This window comes from Capsicum annuum, chromosome 7, assembly GCF_002878395.1.
Source record: "Capsicum annuum cultivar UCD-10X-F1 chromosome 7, UCD10Xv1.1, whole genome shotgun sequence".
Taxonomy (NCBI): domain Eukaryota; kingdom Viridiplantae; phylum Streptophyta; class Magnoliopsida; order Solanales; family Solanaceae; genus Capsicum; species Capsicum annuum.
The window spans coordinates 130,995,776-131,012,381 of NC_061117.1; the positions used below are offsets into that span (position 1 = coordinate 130,995,776).

The window sequence follows — 16,606 nt, forward strand, 5'->3', positions numbered from 1 at the left end:
GCTCTATAAAAGTCATATAAAGTTGTAGATTTAATTACTATGTCATCCTTATACTTTTCGACAGATGAAACTTCTTCACTTGTAACTTCTAAATTTGTATATATCTTTTCATCATTTCTTTCACACCTTGTTCTTTGTAAGTTGAGCTGAACAAAGTAGCGTTCAAAAGAATGAGAAATATGAAAAAAATACATTTTAAATATTTCAACCATATATTCTATAACGAGTTTAAATATTCACGATCTTTATATTTATCAAATTCAAATGAAATAACAGAAACATTTACTAAAGTTGAAGAAATAGTAGGATAATATTGACCAGATGTTATATTTGTAGCACTATAAAAAATCTCAAATAAATAAATAACTTCCTTGCATTCTTTCCAATCCTCTTAGGTGACTCTTGATCTCCGGTTCTCATTATATTTATTATAAAGGATTTATAAAGGCGTATGATAATCATAACCAACTTCAATCATTTCAAATAAAAAATTCCATCTAGTAGACAACTTTTTGAAAATTTTCTAAATGAAATTTTTCACGTTTCATTAATATTTTCAAATTCTCTAATTCTAGCCTTTATTTTAGCTTTAAAAATCCATGCACTAGTAGTTTAAATTCTTACACAAGAATCAATAAATACATCAATACCATTTTTTATTATCAAATTATAAATATGCCCATTACACTTAACATGAAAAGCATCATAATCAATCAAACAAAGTCTAGATTTTAGAAAATTAATAGCTTTCGATTGCTAGAAGCATTATCTAACATAATACCCTTTATCATATCACAAAGTCCACATATTCTAAAATCTCTCCTGTCAAACCATCTATATAAGAACCAGTTTTACTCTCTTCAACATATTTGTAGCCTATAATTCTTTTTTACATGTCATGATCAATCCAGTGAACATCAAAAGTAAAATATTCATTACCATTAGGACAAACTCCCATATCAGAAGTAATAGATACTCTACCATCATAATAAGAAAATAAGCAATGAAGACGGTAAGAATGTTCACGTTGATATTTAAAAATATATGTTTTGATTGTATTTCTTGAAAACCTCTAAAATTAGGATTATACACTTCTCAAATATAATAATAAAGGTGGGACGTTCACCAAAACTAAAAGGCAAACTAAAAGCAACAACCATTTTAACTAATTCTTTTGCAATCATTTTAGCAAACTACAAGCAACATATATGTGAGTGATGTCCTTGGGCTAGTGAGGTTACTATGATGATCTAATTGCTCAAGTCATGATGTCACATACCTTAACCCATCAGTAGCTAACCCAAATCATATCCCAAAATGAACAAGTAATGGGCTAAATGGCAAAAGATAAAATAATATAAAATTTAGACATGCAATAAAAATACTAACCAATGGAATAAATAAAGACAATCGTGTTGGGCAACTGAGGAAAAGATAAAAATGTGTAAAAGAGTATCTCATGACCTAGTAAGGTCGTTACAAGAGTTATTAAATCAAAATTAAGAGTAATAGATAGTAGAAAATATATAACTAGTCACGGAATATGAAAAATACTATCCAGAAAGAGGATCAACTCTGGCTTTGAAAGCTTACCCTATCTTTGAAGCAGTAGTAATCCTGAAAGAACGTCAGTGGCGCTAGTTCGTACTCGGATATGTATTAGAAAAAGATGTAAAAATGCAGTATGAGTACCAAAAATAATCGGTACTCAATAGGCAACATATATCAACTGAGCTAAAGTACAATAAAAGTATAATAAAATACGAGAATGTTGTGAGCTAAACTCAAATATAAAGGAGCATAAATAGAAATGAAACAATACTTCAAACAGGGTGAATGCGGAAAATATATAGAATAAGTAACTCAAAAGTAAATATAGTCTAACTACAACGTAACGTGGCCCCTATACGCCTAGAAGACACAAGCAAGAGAGGTATAACCTCACCAAGCCCCCATAAGCCCAGTAGATACAAACAAGGAAGAAACTACCAACAATAATAACCTAAAGTAAACCACCGATGATAACCCACTAGAAACTTCTTTCGAACCATAAATGTTGGACTTGAACAAGAACTAGAGAATAGTTTCATCATAGTAAAGTACCACGTACAGATCATGAATATCAGACTTGACCAGAACTAGTAAACAAGTTTAAAGTAATGATAAATAAATATTATATCTCCCTTTTAAGTCCAATTTAATATTAAATTCTTAGATTCAGTGGTCAAATCAATAAGCGGAGCAAGTTTAACAACTAAGTCTAAGAATAGGGCTTAAAGGTCAATCGCATTCTAATCAAAATAATAAAGGTAACTAGGAGCCATTAAATGACCTAAGTCACCCTAAGACTCAAGTTTTAGTCTAAAGTAATGAATAAAGGCATCTTAGATCTATAAGGGGCTAATCTAGGCATTTAACCATAAAGGAGAGTCGGCGAGGCTGGCTACTAGTCCCAAAAAATGCTAAGGTAAGCACCTTCCAAATCTAGACTGAGTCTATATGATTCCATCTCAAGGTCCTATATAACCAAAACTAGTCCTAAGGTACCATTATAACTAATTAAGAGGGAAAAATGGGGCCAAATTCTATAAAAAGGCCCCCAAATCGGCTAACTTTAACTAATAAAATACTAAACTATCAACCAAATAATAAATACCCACCAATAGCAAGCATAATACTGCACTAATACCATAATAAAGCTCTATTTATGAGGAAAGTAAGCCTAGACTACCTGGACACCACTAAAAGCTCTAGAAAGTTCACTACACCAAAGTTTTTCCCATTTAGAAAGCTTTCAAACACTACCACGCTATCTAATTAATAATCTACGTGTTAAGACGCGAACATTGATACCAATATTGCGTATAAATGCTCTAGATCAAAAATCAAACTAAAAGTCACAGTACGTCCCACTTGCGAAATCACAAATTTGAAATGGTCAATGCATCCCTCATAGCTCAAAGACCATTTACCCTCAAAATGGGTGGAATACGAGCATAAATAAGCTCCAAATCAGCACCAACACTATTATAGGAACTTAAAGCTAACTAGAGAATTAAGCTAGAAATGAAACGGCAAATTACAAACATAAAAATGAGGAAATGGCCACGATAATATCTCCAAGTTACCCCAAACACCCAAAAATCAATCTCCCATAATTTTCTAAGCTCTTTAGGATTTAATGATAATGGTACGTGAAATAAATGAGAGAGAATGAGCTTCCAACAATAAGTACACACAAGGGTCCCTTCATCATAAATTAGGGACCCATTCGCGAAAGCGAAAACTAGCCCAGCCTGACCTTTGCAAACACTGCCGGTTCACCACAAACACAAAGGAGAAAGCCAGACAAGTTGACTAGCTAACACTTCACGAACATGATGATTATCTCATGAATCCAGAGGCCAAGTTTTCCTTACCTTCACAAACCCGACCAAGCCTTACAAATATGAAGACTAAAACATAGTTGCACCAACAAACTTGGCTAAGTATCAAAATACCGATCGAACTTTTAAAATTTATTCAAAATCTTATGAATACAAATGAACTATGGTACCCTACTAAATTTTATATTTTAAACTCAACGGTGCCATTAAAATTTTCATCCAAGGTCATTTCAAACAAAATTAGGACTCATATTCAAAGGGCCATTTTGAGGAAAATTTACCCAATAGCCCAAAATGAGTCTGGAGGCCTTTGGACTCAAACCAACACCCCTAGCATAAAATTTGTATTTTAGAGATAACATGACTGTCAGAATTGAATCTATGAGGGTTTATTTAATGTTTAGGTCTAATACCTATTTTTAAATAATGAAAGTTTCAAAAATAGAATTGACTCAAAAAATTAAATGAACTGCCAGTGAATAAACTGTCAATCCCAGCAAGCCATAAAGGACTTTGGGTAGATATGCAAAAGCTCTAAACATTGAAAAGGCATAGAAATGCAGGAATAACCTAGAGAATTATTAAAATATCCACTACTAAAAGGAATTTCATCCTCAAAGGTAAAGGATCAAGATGTACTTGAAGACTCAAACAGATGGGGATACAAAGCCCACATCTCACTCTTGATTTCTCAAGTAGCCTTCTCAACTATACGGTGTCTCTGTGAACCTTAATTACTATAATATCTGGATGTAATTACTTAACATCACTGGATAATTAAGAGACTGTCTCTCCTGCAAAGTCCAACCTCTCATCCAACTAAATCGTGTCCCAATAAAGCACATGAGACTCTTTCAGAATGTAGAACGACATAATTGAAACATGGAAAACTAGATGGATGACAAAAAAGCTAGGGGAAGGCCAACTTATAAGCTACCTACCCAATTGTCCTAAGTATCTCAAATGGCATGATATACCTAGGGTTGCACTTTTTCCTCTTTCCAAATCTCATCATGCCCTTTATAGCTGATACTCAAGGAAATACCCGATCACTACCCTAAATTTCAATGCAAGAAGCCTAAAGTCACTATAACTCATCTACCTACTTTGAGTTGCTCATAAATTATCCTAAATCACCTAAACCCTGTCTAAAGACTTTTGAACAAAGTAACACCATAGGAGCTAACCTCTGAGGTCTCAAACCAACCAATCAGACACCAATAATGTCTACCATACAATTTCTTAAATGGTACCATATCAATACTCGAATGGTAGCTATTATTAAAAGCAAACTTTGTCAAGGATTAATACTGCACCTATTGATGACCTTCAAAGTCTATAACATATCTATTGAGCATATCCTCTAAAACTTAAATAGTCTTTTCAAAAGGTTCATTGGTCTGGGGGTGAAAAGTGGTGCTAAGATCAACCTAAGTACCTAAATCATCCTGAAAGGTCCTCTAGGATCTAGAAGTGAACACTAAGTCTCTATCTAAAATAATAGACAAGGAACACCATGAAGATGAACTATCTCCAGATCATAGATATGAGCTAACCTCTCGACACTAAAGCAAAATGAATAAGGATAAAATGAGTTAATTTCTTAGTTAATCTATAATGACCCAAATGCTATGTGAACCATATGAAGTACAAGGCAAACCACTTTTGAAGTCTATAGTAATCCACTCTCGCTTCTACTCAGGAATAGGTAGCCTCAGAAATAAGCCACCTAGTCTATAATGCTCGACTTTTACTTACTAAAAACAAAAGAAATAAGCTATAAAGTCTAAACCCCTTCTTCATACCATTCTACTAGTAATGCTATTTGAAATTTCTATATAGCTTTTTTGTCCTAGGGTGAATAGAATATCTAGAGTTGTGGGACTTTTAAAGTATCAAATAAAACAAGTCTCCAACCATCAAAACACAATTATGATTGTCGAATCTCAAAATTCCCTTCAAATCTAAAGCGGCCCTTTTGGACTCACCTCTCATCACTTGATCATAAATTCTATAAAGCCTACTATCCTCAAACTGACGACTCTAAATATACTCAAACAAGGTAGACCTAGCTTCAACGCTGGCAAGAATCCTCCTGGGTGCATTATCTGGTTGGATAAGGACTAAATATCCAAGTCTAATAATTTCTTCATCTGCCATTACATTCGCCATGCATAAATGGTATAGAATGGAGATAATATACTCCTTTAGAAACTCAATCCACATATGTTGCCTCAAATTACGCTTATGCGCGGTCATAATGTACTAAGTCTATGATGTTCTATGAATATGTCGCATCAAATACCATACAAGTAATGCCTCTAAATCATTAGAGGAAAAAATACCATCGCCAACTACAAATCATGTGTACGGTAGTTGTGTTCATGTACCTTCAACTGCCTCAATCCATATGCAATAAATTGTCCTTAGTCCATCACAACACAACCCAAACTAATACCAAAAGAATCAAAATACATAATAAATCCCTCACCCTCAACTAAAAGAGTCAAAATGGAAGATGAAGTGACAAAATCCTTAAGCTTTACACTCATTAGACCACTAAAAAGAACCTTTTTCTCAGTCAACCTGGTCATAAACACGTAATAGTAGTAAATCATTCATGGAACCGCTTATATTAGCCTTCCAAACCAATAAAAATATGAACCTTTATCGAAGATGTAGGTATGAACAAATCACGAATAACTTCAATCCTTATCAGATCCACTATAATCCTATCCTTACATACCACGTGTCCTAGGAATGTCACAGACTCTAGACAAAACTTGCATTTTTACCTTTAGCTATCTCAAAGCATATGTAATAAATTATTCCTGGTGTATCCAAACACACCCTAAGCCAACACCAGAAGTATCACAATACATAGTAAATCTCCCACCCACAACAATAAGAGTCAATAGAAGAGCTGAAGTGAGCAAGTCCTTAAGCTTTAAAAAGCTTATACTCAACGGGCCTCTAAAAAGAAACCGTGTTCCTTATCAACTTGGTCATACGCACTACAATAATAGTAAATCACTCAATGAACCACCAATAGTAGCCATCCAAACTAATAAAATTGTGAACCTTGATTAGAGATATAGGTTTTACCCAATCACAAATAGCCTTAATATTCTTTGGATCCACCATAATCCCATCCTTAGACACCACATGCCCTAGAATATCATAGAATCTAGCTAGAACTCACACTTTAATAATTTGAAAAAAAAAAAGCCTATGATCTCTCAAAGTGTGAAGCACATTTCTCAAATACTGCTCGTTCTTCTACCTACTTCTTAAATAAACATGAATATCATCAATGAAGATGATCATAAATAAGTCCAAATAAGGCCTAAAAATATAGTTCATCAAGTCCATGAATGTGATGGGGAATTGGTCCACCCAAAATACATCACCATGAACTCATAATGGCCATAGCTAGTCCTGAAGGTTGTCTTAGGGATGTTCTTTTCCTGAATCCTCAACTGATAGTAATCAATCTCAACTCAGTCATAGAGAAAATTGATGCACCCTAAGGCTAGTCAAATAAATCATTGATATGAAACATAGGATACTAATTTATATTTCTCATCTTATTCAGATGCCTAAAGTCAATGCACATATGCATAGAACCATTCTTTTTCTTCACGAATAAGATATTAGCACCCTCTAATAACCCTCTAGGTCATTCTCTATATTTTTTATTTTTTTTTATCATTTATAGATTTCACATAGCTTTCACAAGTCATTTGTGACTTGCTGAAGCTGACAACTTATTTTGGTTTTATATCCAATCCCCACTTTGAAGTGTTTGTAGTTAAGGATTGGCTAACGAGCCTAAACCTCAGGTTAACATCCTTAAATGTTAGTTCTAAAAATTCCATCATCTCTAAAATATTATTTTTGGTTATGGGACCTTTCGTTCAAGTCCCATGACTTTTGGAATTATTTTAGGCTATTGGGTGGATTTTGGTTAAAATGGCCATTGGGTGTGGAACCTACAATTCATTAAATTCCCCTTGATAGAAATCTTTATGGTGATGTTGAGTATAGAATGTCGATTTTAATAAGGTAGCATAGTTTTTTTTCATTCATGGGATTCTAAATAAATCCTGGGGGTTTGATGGAAACTTGGAAAAAAACAAGTTACAGCTGGTGCGTAAACTCAGTTGTTGCAATCGCTCAAGCATACCTTTGGTCACTAAAGTTTCCAAGTGATCACATTATCATCCAAGTCTGGTCCCCACCTAGATGTTTTAGTAGAGATAGACCACTTTAGTAAATATCACACAAGCAACATATCATCTGCTTAAGTGGGGGTTAGTTTGGGCACTAATCGCTTAAAAGACTATATGCCACTTAAGTGTTTATCACTTAAGCGGCCAAATAGCCACTTAAGCAGCTATGCTTGGGCATTTATTTCACCCTTCACTAATTTTTCTCTCATTATTCTTAAACCCAAGCCCATTAAATCCCTAGAGAGTTAAAAAGAGAAAGAAACTATTAGGGTTCAAGGTGACTTGGAGAGTGCGTTGGGGTCATTTCTCTATCTTGATTTTCATAAGTTTCCATCTAAATTTCTTGAGTAATTCTCTAATTTAACCTTAAATCCCTAGTTCTCTTATAGGTCAACCCTAAACTAGTTTGAGCTCAGAATTTACTCATTCTTAAGGGTAAATATTCCTTGAGACCAAAGGGATATTTTGACGGTTTCAAAGGTATGATTCTGCAAGTGGTCCCCACATAAAATATTTGGCCCAATTTTGGACCCAAATAATTCCATGCAATATGGTTGTCATTATTCTTGTATTGATATATGGATCTTATTTTTGTAGAATGGCATTGTGTGGAGGCTTCACAGAAGGGAAAATCTCCAATATAGTGGACTTTCTCAAGCATTCAATGATGTCTAGGTATGATAGGCTTATATCTCTATTAGATTAAGCTTTATTATGTTATTAGTATGGTATTATGCCAAACATGGGCTGGGAATTATGACTTTGTGGTATGTGGAATGAAACTCAAAATATTTAGCCCACTAGTGAGCCATTTTAGGTAGAATTGCCCGACCCATCTTTTTGGGGATTTGAAAGGTGGGACTTGTTAGACTTATTGACACCTTGTAGTAGGACCTGGATGTCTTAGCCTAATTTTTGGTAAAAATTTGTTGTAGTAAGAAATTTTAGGGTTTAGTGATGGGTCTTGTAAAACACCCTGGGTTTTACCCTTAGAATTTCCTGGGTTTGGAACTCTCTAGGCATCATACGACTCAAGATTACTAGTCATATTATATGGGTATCACTTAGTATCCCAAGATGTATGATAATCAATGTGTTGTAGATCATTCACTGTCATGGTATGACTAGACTTCATACGAGTCGTATGGAGGTAATATGAGAAGGGTAGGGAAAATCATATGACTAACAGTGTCAATCCATTAAGATACTGTCTGGGGTATGAGTTAGGGGTACTACTCGTATGATGGGGTACGAGTGAGGTGCCCAAACCTTACCCACCTACTTTTATTTTTCATGTTTTAAGATGAGGGTATTTTGGACATTTTCACTCTTAACTTCTTTTGATCCCATAACTTAAAACACTTTTAAGACTTTATTTACCCTATTATTCTCAATGAAAAATACTTTAAACACTCTAAATCTCTCTCAAGCTTTTGGTTCAAGAAAGAGACTAGGGTTTCCTAAAGTTAATTCAATTATGCACTTTCAAGAGTAAATCTCTCCATCTTTTCAGTATATAAGGCATGTTACTCCTCCCTCATGTTATTTCAAACTAGAAGCACGTTTTACTTAATGATTTTCATTGGATTATTGTGGTTTTGTGTTGGTTTTGTAATATATGTTCGGCGTTTTGGTTACTAATGGTTGGATGATGTTTTCTCATGTTTTAATTATGTTTTTCATGTTATATTTATGGTTTTGAACAAGTGATTGCATGAGAATGGTTAATTGGTTCTGTTTTTTGTTTTGGAAACACTATGCTTTGTTAAAATGCCTATGAGAATGCTTTTGTCACATAACTTGATTTTTTATTGAAAACCTTGCATTGCATGATATGGTATAGAACCCTAAATGGTTTTTTTTAATTAAATTCTTTGGAAAGTCCTTAGATGCCATGGTTTTGACTGATTGGAAATCCTATAGGGTACATTAAAATCCCCTATGGTGTGGCTAATGACATTTTTTACAAGTTATAGTCAGTATGATGATACCACTTCATAATGCCTTGGTAATTAACTATAGAATTGGTGGTTTGGTTATGTTCTAAATGTTTTAATTGGGCAATAATGGCAGGTTGTGATAGCTAAACCTGAAGGTGTGAGTCTGATGGATGGACACTGGAAACTCATGTTTGCCGACATGAGGGTTGGTCATGATAACCATATACTTATGGGGTACACGAGAATCCCCTAAGTTTATAATCGTATATATGTATCATGGAGGGCGAAGGGTAAATGGGAATCCCTTACCCCTATGATATCTTTGATTTGTGCGGCTACATGTACTGGGTCCATTCAGGGGGTAACACTAGACCCATATATCCCATGGATGGATTTAGGATGATTAAGCTACAGAGCGCAGGTTAAGGTTTTAAATGCATGCTAAAACCAGTTCTCTTTCCCAACATGGTATATATATGTATATATGTATGTTATTGTATTTGGTTATTTACTTTGGTTTTGAATAATGGTATTATTTTATCCTTATTCCTTAGTACATGCTAGAATAAACCCGCTAAACTATCTTTGGGAGCTGTATCCTCATGCAATGCAAGACTCAGCCATACTACTTCTCCTACTCATTGATCTTGGATTCGAGAACAACTTAGTTGGACTGAAGTGGTGGGCTTCCATACTTTGAATGACATTATTTCATGTTATGGATATCATTTAATACTTTTGGTTATTTCTTGGACTTTAGTTTTGGCTATGGTCGGGACCATGTTTCGACTAGATGTTCTTTATTTTTTGTTAGAGGATTTGTGTGATTGCTATAGGCATGGGCGGTGTCGATATTGGGGTCAGCATTTGCATTAGTATTGGTATTAAGGTTGAAACTGATTGGATAATTGATTGTATTATTGGTTGGTTGTAGTTATGGATTCTGTTATTGTCTGTGAATAATAATTGTCTTATCTTGTTATATGCTTGGAATTCATCCGACATAGGGTACATCGGGGTTATAGTTTGGTATCGGGGCTGGTCTCGGACCCTAATTGGACTTGAGAAACCTGACAGAACTAGGCCCTAGTTCAGGTAGTGTCAGATTGATATTAGATCCCTAGGTTCATGGTCACTTGGGAGTGCACAAAGCCATGTCGAGTAGAGTCTTTCTTAAGGATGTGTAGCGCGCCACACTCATAAGGAATAGACTATAGGCATTAGGAATATTTTTCTTTCTTGTGTTCTATTTTCAAAATGTAGAGTCTAAGGTCCTGAATTCTCCTCTACTTCCTGTTTGTTTGCTTTTCAGATCATGCCTCGACGATTTGAAGCTTATGGAAACTCCTCTCTACCAACTGGGGACAATGTTAATGGGACACGCTATACTCATTAAATCTATACCCAATTTAAAGGTCCAGTTCCTAATTGTCCTCCTAGAGTTCTATCGGTTCCCTCTTGTCCATCTCAAACTCCTCAGTCTGAAGTAACAAATGTTGAGTTTTGTCTGTCCATTTAAATAGTGGCATAGTTAATAGCTACTCAGTATGAGAGTGGTATTCATGTTACTCCATTTTCTGAGGCCACATATGTTGGTCAATTCATGAGGTTAAATCCTTCTATCTTTACAGGTGTTAAGGTTGATAAGGATGCTCTAGGTTTCCTGTATGAGATGGAAAAGATCTTTTGTGTTTTGCATGCCACAAATATGAAGGGTGTGGAGTTTGTTACCTATCAGCTGAAGGATATGGCATACCAATGGTATGAGGAATTTTAACGCCCCAAAAATGGGTCCTTAGACGTCACACGGTGCTTAAGGCTACAAGTAACCCTAAGCTAACCCTTTGAGCCTGCTACTACTTCTAAATACTTAAATCAAGGTACTGAGAGTAACATACTGAGACATGCCATAGTACATCTCACTGAAATATGAAAGAGTACTGTAGAAGTAACAAAATACAGAATGTCTAAATATACTGACAACCTAGTCTGACAAAGCCTCTACTACTCAATGAATTAGAGAGCCATTGGTACAGATCCCCAACTGACTCGAACTAAAATGAAAGCAATAAAACATCTACAAAAATACTTAAATGTCTAAAGATAGGTCCTCAAACCATGAGGACTCACCACTGTGGAGATGTAGACAAAAGTACTCGAAAGTCACTGACGAGGATAGGTCTGAGCACCTGAACCTACATTATAAGACAATGTAGCACATAGACGTATATGTGGATCAACACTTGGGAATGTACGTGTTTGTTTCAGTGTCACTCTTAATAATTTAAGTTTGGGTCAATGATGCAGCAAGTCAATGACATACGCTAATAGTTGGAAGCAAGGTTAAATGCGATGGAGGCAAAAGCGATTGCCTCGAAAGCCAAAGCCATAACCCGGCCACCATGTTTTAAACTCACAAGTTTTCTTTATATGAAATAGGAACTCATGTTACATTCAAATCAAGGATTTCTGAGCCTAAACATCAAAGGCCGTAATTTCTCACTTCTACAAATGCAAGAATCAATGTTGCTGCACAGGTTTGGTAATCAAAACCATGGTAAAACTCATAATTTAAGATCTCTAGGAGGCACACTTCCTTGTCAAGGCGATGTATTTCGTTGGAAAATTCAAGTGGCATTTGTTCGGAGACGCATTTCTTTGGAAAATTCAAGAAATATTTGTAAGGAGACGCACTTCCTTGTTTGGGTAATTCAAGCAACATTTGTAAGGAGACGCATTTCCTTATTTGGTTAATTTATGAAACATTTGTAAAGAGACTTACTTCCTTATTTGGGTAATTCAAGTAACATTTGTAAGGAGACACACTTTCTCGTTTGGTTAATTCATGAGATATTTGTAAGGAGACGCACTTCCTTGTTTGGGTAATTCAAGCGACATTTGTGAGGAGTCGCACTTCCTTGTTTTGGTAATCAAGTGGCATTGGTAAGGAGACGCACTTCCTTGTTTGGGTAATTCAAGAGACATTTGTGAGGAGACGTATTTCCTTGTTTTGGGTAATTCAAACAACATTTGTAAGGAGATGCACTTTCTTATTTTGGGTAATTTAAGCGACACTTGTAAAGAGACGCACTTTTTTGTTTGGAAAATTTAAGAAACATTTGTAAAGAGACGCACTTCCTTGTTTGGACAATTCAAGCAATATTTGTAAAGAGATGCACTTTCTTGTTTGGGTAATTCAAGAAGCATTGGTAAGGAGACGCACTTTTTTGTTTTGATAATTCAAGCGGCATTGGTAAGGAGAATTGGGTAATCCAAATTTTACTTGTTAGGTGATGCACTTCCTAACTTAATTCTTGATTCCTAGAAGATGTACCTCCTAGTCGAGTCATCCCCCTGATTCCTAGAAGATGTACTTTCTGGTCGAATCATCCCTCTTGATTCCTAGAAGATGTACTTTCTGGTCGAGTCAGTCCCCTTGATTCCTAGAAGATGTACTTTCTGGTCGAGTCAGTCCCCTTGATTCCTAGAAGGTGTACCTCCTAGTCGAGTCAGTCCCCTTGATTCCTAGAAGATGTACTTCCAGGTCGAGTCATCCTTCTTGATTCCTAGAAGATGTACTTCCTGGTCGAGTCAGTCCCCTTGATTCCTAGAAGATGTACTTCCTAGTTAAGTCATCCCTTTAGATACCTAAAAGATGTACTTCCTGGTTAAGTCAGTCCCCTTAATTCCTAGAAGATGTACTTCCTGGTCGAGTCAGTCCCCATGATTCCTAGAAGATTTACTTCCTAGTCGAGTCTGTTCTTTTGATTCCGAGAAGATGTACTTCCTGATCGAGTCATTCCCCTTGATTCCTAGTAGATGTACTTCCTAGTTGAGTCAGTCCTGTTGATTTCTAGAGTCATTGCACTTAACCCTTAGAAGACGCACTTCCTTATTAGTTTTTATTTGTTAGGTGGCACACTTATTAGTTTTCATTTGTTAGGTGACACACTTTTTCTTAACTTAAACTTTTATCTCTAGAAGACGCACTTTCTAGTCAGTATTCCTAACTTTAATTCTTAGGAGACGCACTTTCTAATCTTGGTCATTTAATTTTACTCACAAGAGATGCATTTCTTGGTCCGAGTCTTGATTCATCATTGTAACATGCAAGTAGTTATTTGGATTTGATATTCACAAAGGTCCTCTGATGATAAACTGGAGCACAAAATTTAATTCTTGTTGTTGGTATCTTTACTTTTCTGGCAAATAAAATTTCTTTATAATAATCTTTGTTTGGGATAATTTTCTTTTTAGTTTTGATGTGCTTTCAGGAGCCCGCTTGAAGAATAGGGTGATGAAATTAAAAGTCGAGAACTCACCCAGAGAACAGAATGGTGAAATCGCAAGTTAGGAGCCCGCCTGAAGAATAGGGTGAAGAAGTTGAAAGTCAAACAACACGGTGAAGAAGTTGAAAGACAAGCAACAAGTTGAAGAAATTACAAGTCAGGAGCCCGCCTGAAGAATAGGGTGATGAAATAGCAAGTCAAGAGTCAAGGAAAGCTGCATAGATAAGACTTTTATAATTTCATTTATGTTTTAACTTGTAATTTTAATTTTTGATGTAATGACAGAGCCACGGACCGGAACCTCGATAGAACCTTACTCGACTCTCCAACTCGGTTGTACTTCTTCCTTCCGTTTCTTTCCTTGAATAATGATCGGGTCAAAATTTAATCTCATCGTCTACTTTTTTATCTGAAAACACTTTGTGTTCACACCCATAAAGGGACATGATGTAGACACCTAATTTTATCCCTCCCGAAGTCCAATTCATCCATTTTTACCTCACGTTATCATACACTCTCACCCATATGATTATACCCCACAAAAATACAAAAAAAAAATTAATAAATCTCTAACAAATTATATCCCTAATATTCTCTTATTCTAACAAACTTTATCTCAACCAACTCACACCCCTCACCCACCTCATCACCACATACCCCACGTACCCTACCTCTACCCCTACCCATTCTCACGTTTTTCACCCCTTTTTCACCTCAACTAATTTGGGACATGAGAATTTACAGATAGAACACATCATCTCATATATACACACAATTAGCAATACACAGAATACACTACACATATCCAATTTTCCATTTCACAGAATTCCATACATACACAGATCCTCCATTTTTTACACTCACCTCACACCATTAACACACAACTCACATCATTGAAATCCACACATCACACACACAGTAGAGAATTTCATGCACACACACTCAAGATTACAATACATTCACAGTAACATAAGGAAAAAAGAGGAGTAGGAAGAAATTGGGGAAGGAGATACAGTGAGCAAAAAATGGAGAGAAAAATTAGTGAGAGGGAGATCGGGTAAGGGAGTAATCCACATACACACGCACGACAGAAAAACAATGATCGAAAAATGGGAGAAACTTCGACGGGTGAACGAAAATCGAGGAGGTTGACGAAAATCCGGCAGTGTTGATTTTTTTGGTGAATCTCTCACCGAAATACACTTTTCACCGCCGAACTCGCTCGATTTGATTTAATTCCATAAATTTTCACATACGAGTTTGGGTGTTTGTCGTGATTTCTGCTTTGAACGCTCCGGTTGCTCGTACTAGTTTGGGTTTTGGGTTCTATTTGTCTCGATTGGTTCATCATCATCGTTTCTTGGTTCATCAGTCTTCGTCTTCTTCTTGGTTTAAATCTGTCCGATAGTTATTTTTCAATATCGAGTTGATTTCGTGGTTGAGGTTTTGTCGTTCGAGGCATTCAGGTTGAAGCTCTAATCACATACTTTTGACGAGTTGAAATAAAAATTGAGGTACAATCTTATGTTCTCTCCCTTTAATTTTTTACGTGAATGTAAATGATGTGTTGCTTGACATGTTTGAATCTTTGTTTGGTGTTGGTTGATGTTGGATTTGAATGTGGAAATTCGGATTAGTTGTTGAAGAGTTGATTAATTATTTTGAGAATAAATGTGAGAATAGATAGGTCTCGATAAAAGTAAATTTGGATAAATTTTGATTTATTGGTGATGTTGAACGTGATAGAATTATGATAGGTCGAGCCGGTAGGCAAATAATAGGTTTGGGTAGATAAATTTAGAACTTGTGGATTATTGAATGTTGAAAATATTTGTTGAATGATTTTATTTTATGAATTTTGATCAATTGTACTCATTTGGTCAGGGAATCCCCGAAGAAAAGTGTATTTATTTACCGGGGAATGCCCTAACGTATCCTGTTTTCGAAGGAGGTTCGTGATCAAGGCCCAAGGCATCGGGTAAAGCATTGGAGCGTAGTTTAGGATTAGTATAGGTTAGCGTAGATTTATACTTACACATTTTTCTACTTTGGGACTGTATAATTGGACTGGACATTATATTTTTGGATTGATTTTGTTTCGTTTGTTTGATTGATTGTTTTGTGTGGTTTATACATTCATAGTGCCAAACTAGCTGATATGATCCACCAAACGACCATAGTCGAAGCACAAGATCGAGGGATGTCTAATACCTTTCCCTCGATCAACAGAATTCCTTAACCGAAGTCTCTGTTCGCAAATCAATTTTTAAAGAGAAACCGTTTTGAAAAGGATTTTCCAAAGGTGACTTGGCACACTGAATTATGCCAAGTGGCGACTCTAAATTTTGATTGTTAAAAGTTCTTTTCAAAACAAATTTTCTCCTTTTGTCACTTTGATAATAAAAACCCTTTCCAACCTAATGTTAATTTTTTTAGTTAAAAAGGGGTGTGACATACAAGACTAATGCATGCATTATTTTTGTAATACACTCTACCAAACGATCCCTTCTGTTTTTGCCTAAATTCATTAATAGTTGCAATACTTCCAGTTTCATATGCCTCAAAATTAAATTCCTCATCATAGAATGTAAAACCCATAAAGCTAATTACACACAAGCTATTAGAGATCAAGAGCTCACTTAGTCTAGTTTGAGTTCCGTTTTCGCACATTCTATGAAATTAAATATGACCCATTAAATTCAAACTCTCATGAAATTAAGAAACAATAAAATTAGAGAAAAAAATCAAACTAATAATAT

General features: G+C 35.4%; 1 long non-coding RNA gene across 1 annotated transcript; it reads left to right on the plus strand.

The window, feature by feature from the left end:
• Window positions 1–14,210: 14,210 nt before the first annotated feature.
• On the plus strand, window positions 14,211–15,980 carry LOC124885624. Its single transcript, XR_007042934.1, has 2 exons — window positions 14,211–15,361; window positions 15,732–15,980. It is a non-coding gene; the product is annotated as an uncharacterized LOC124885624 (long non-coding RNA).
• Window positions 15,981–16,606: the final 626 nt, after the last annotated feature.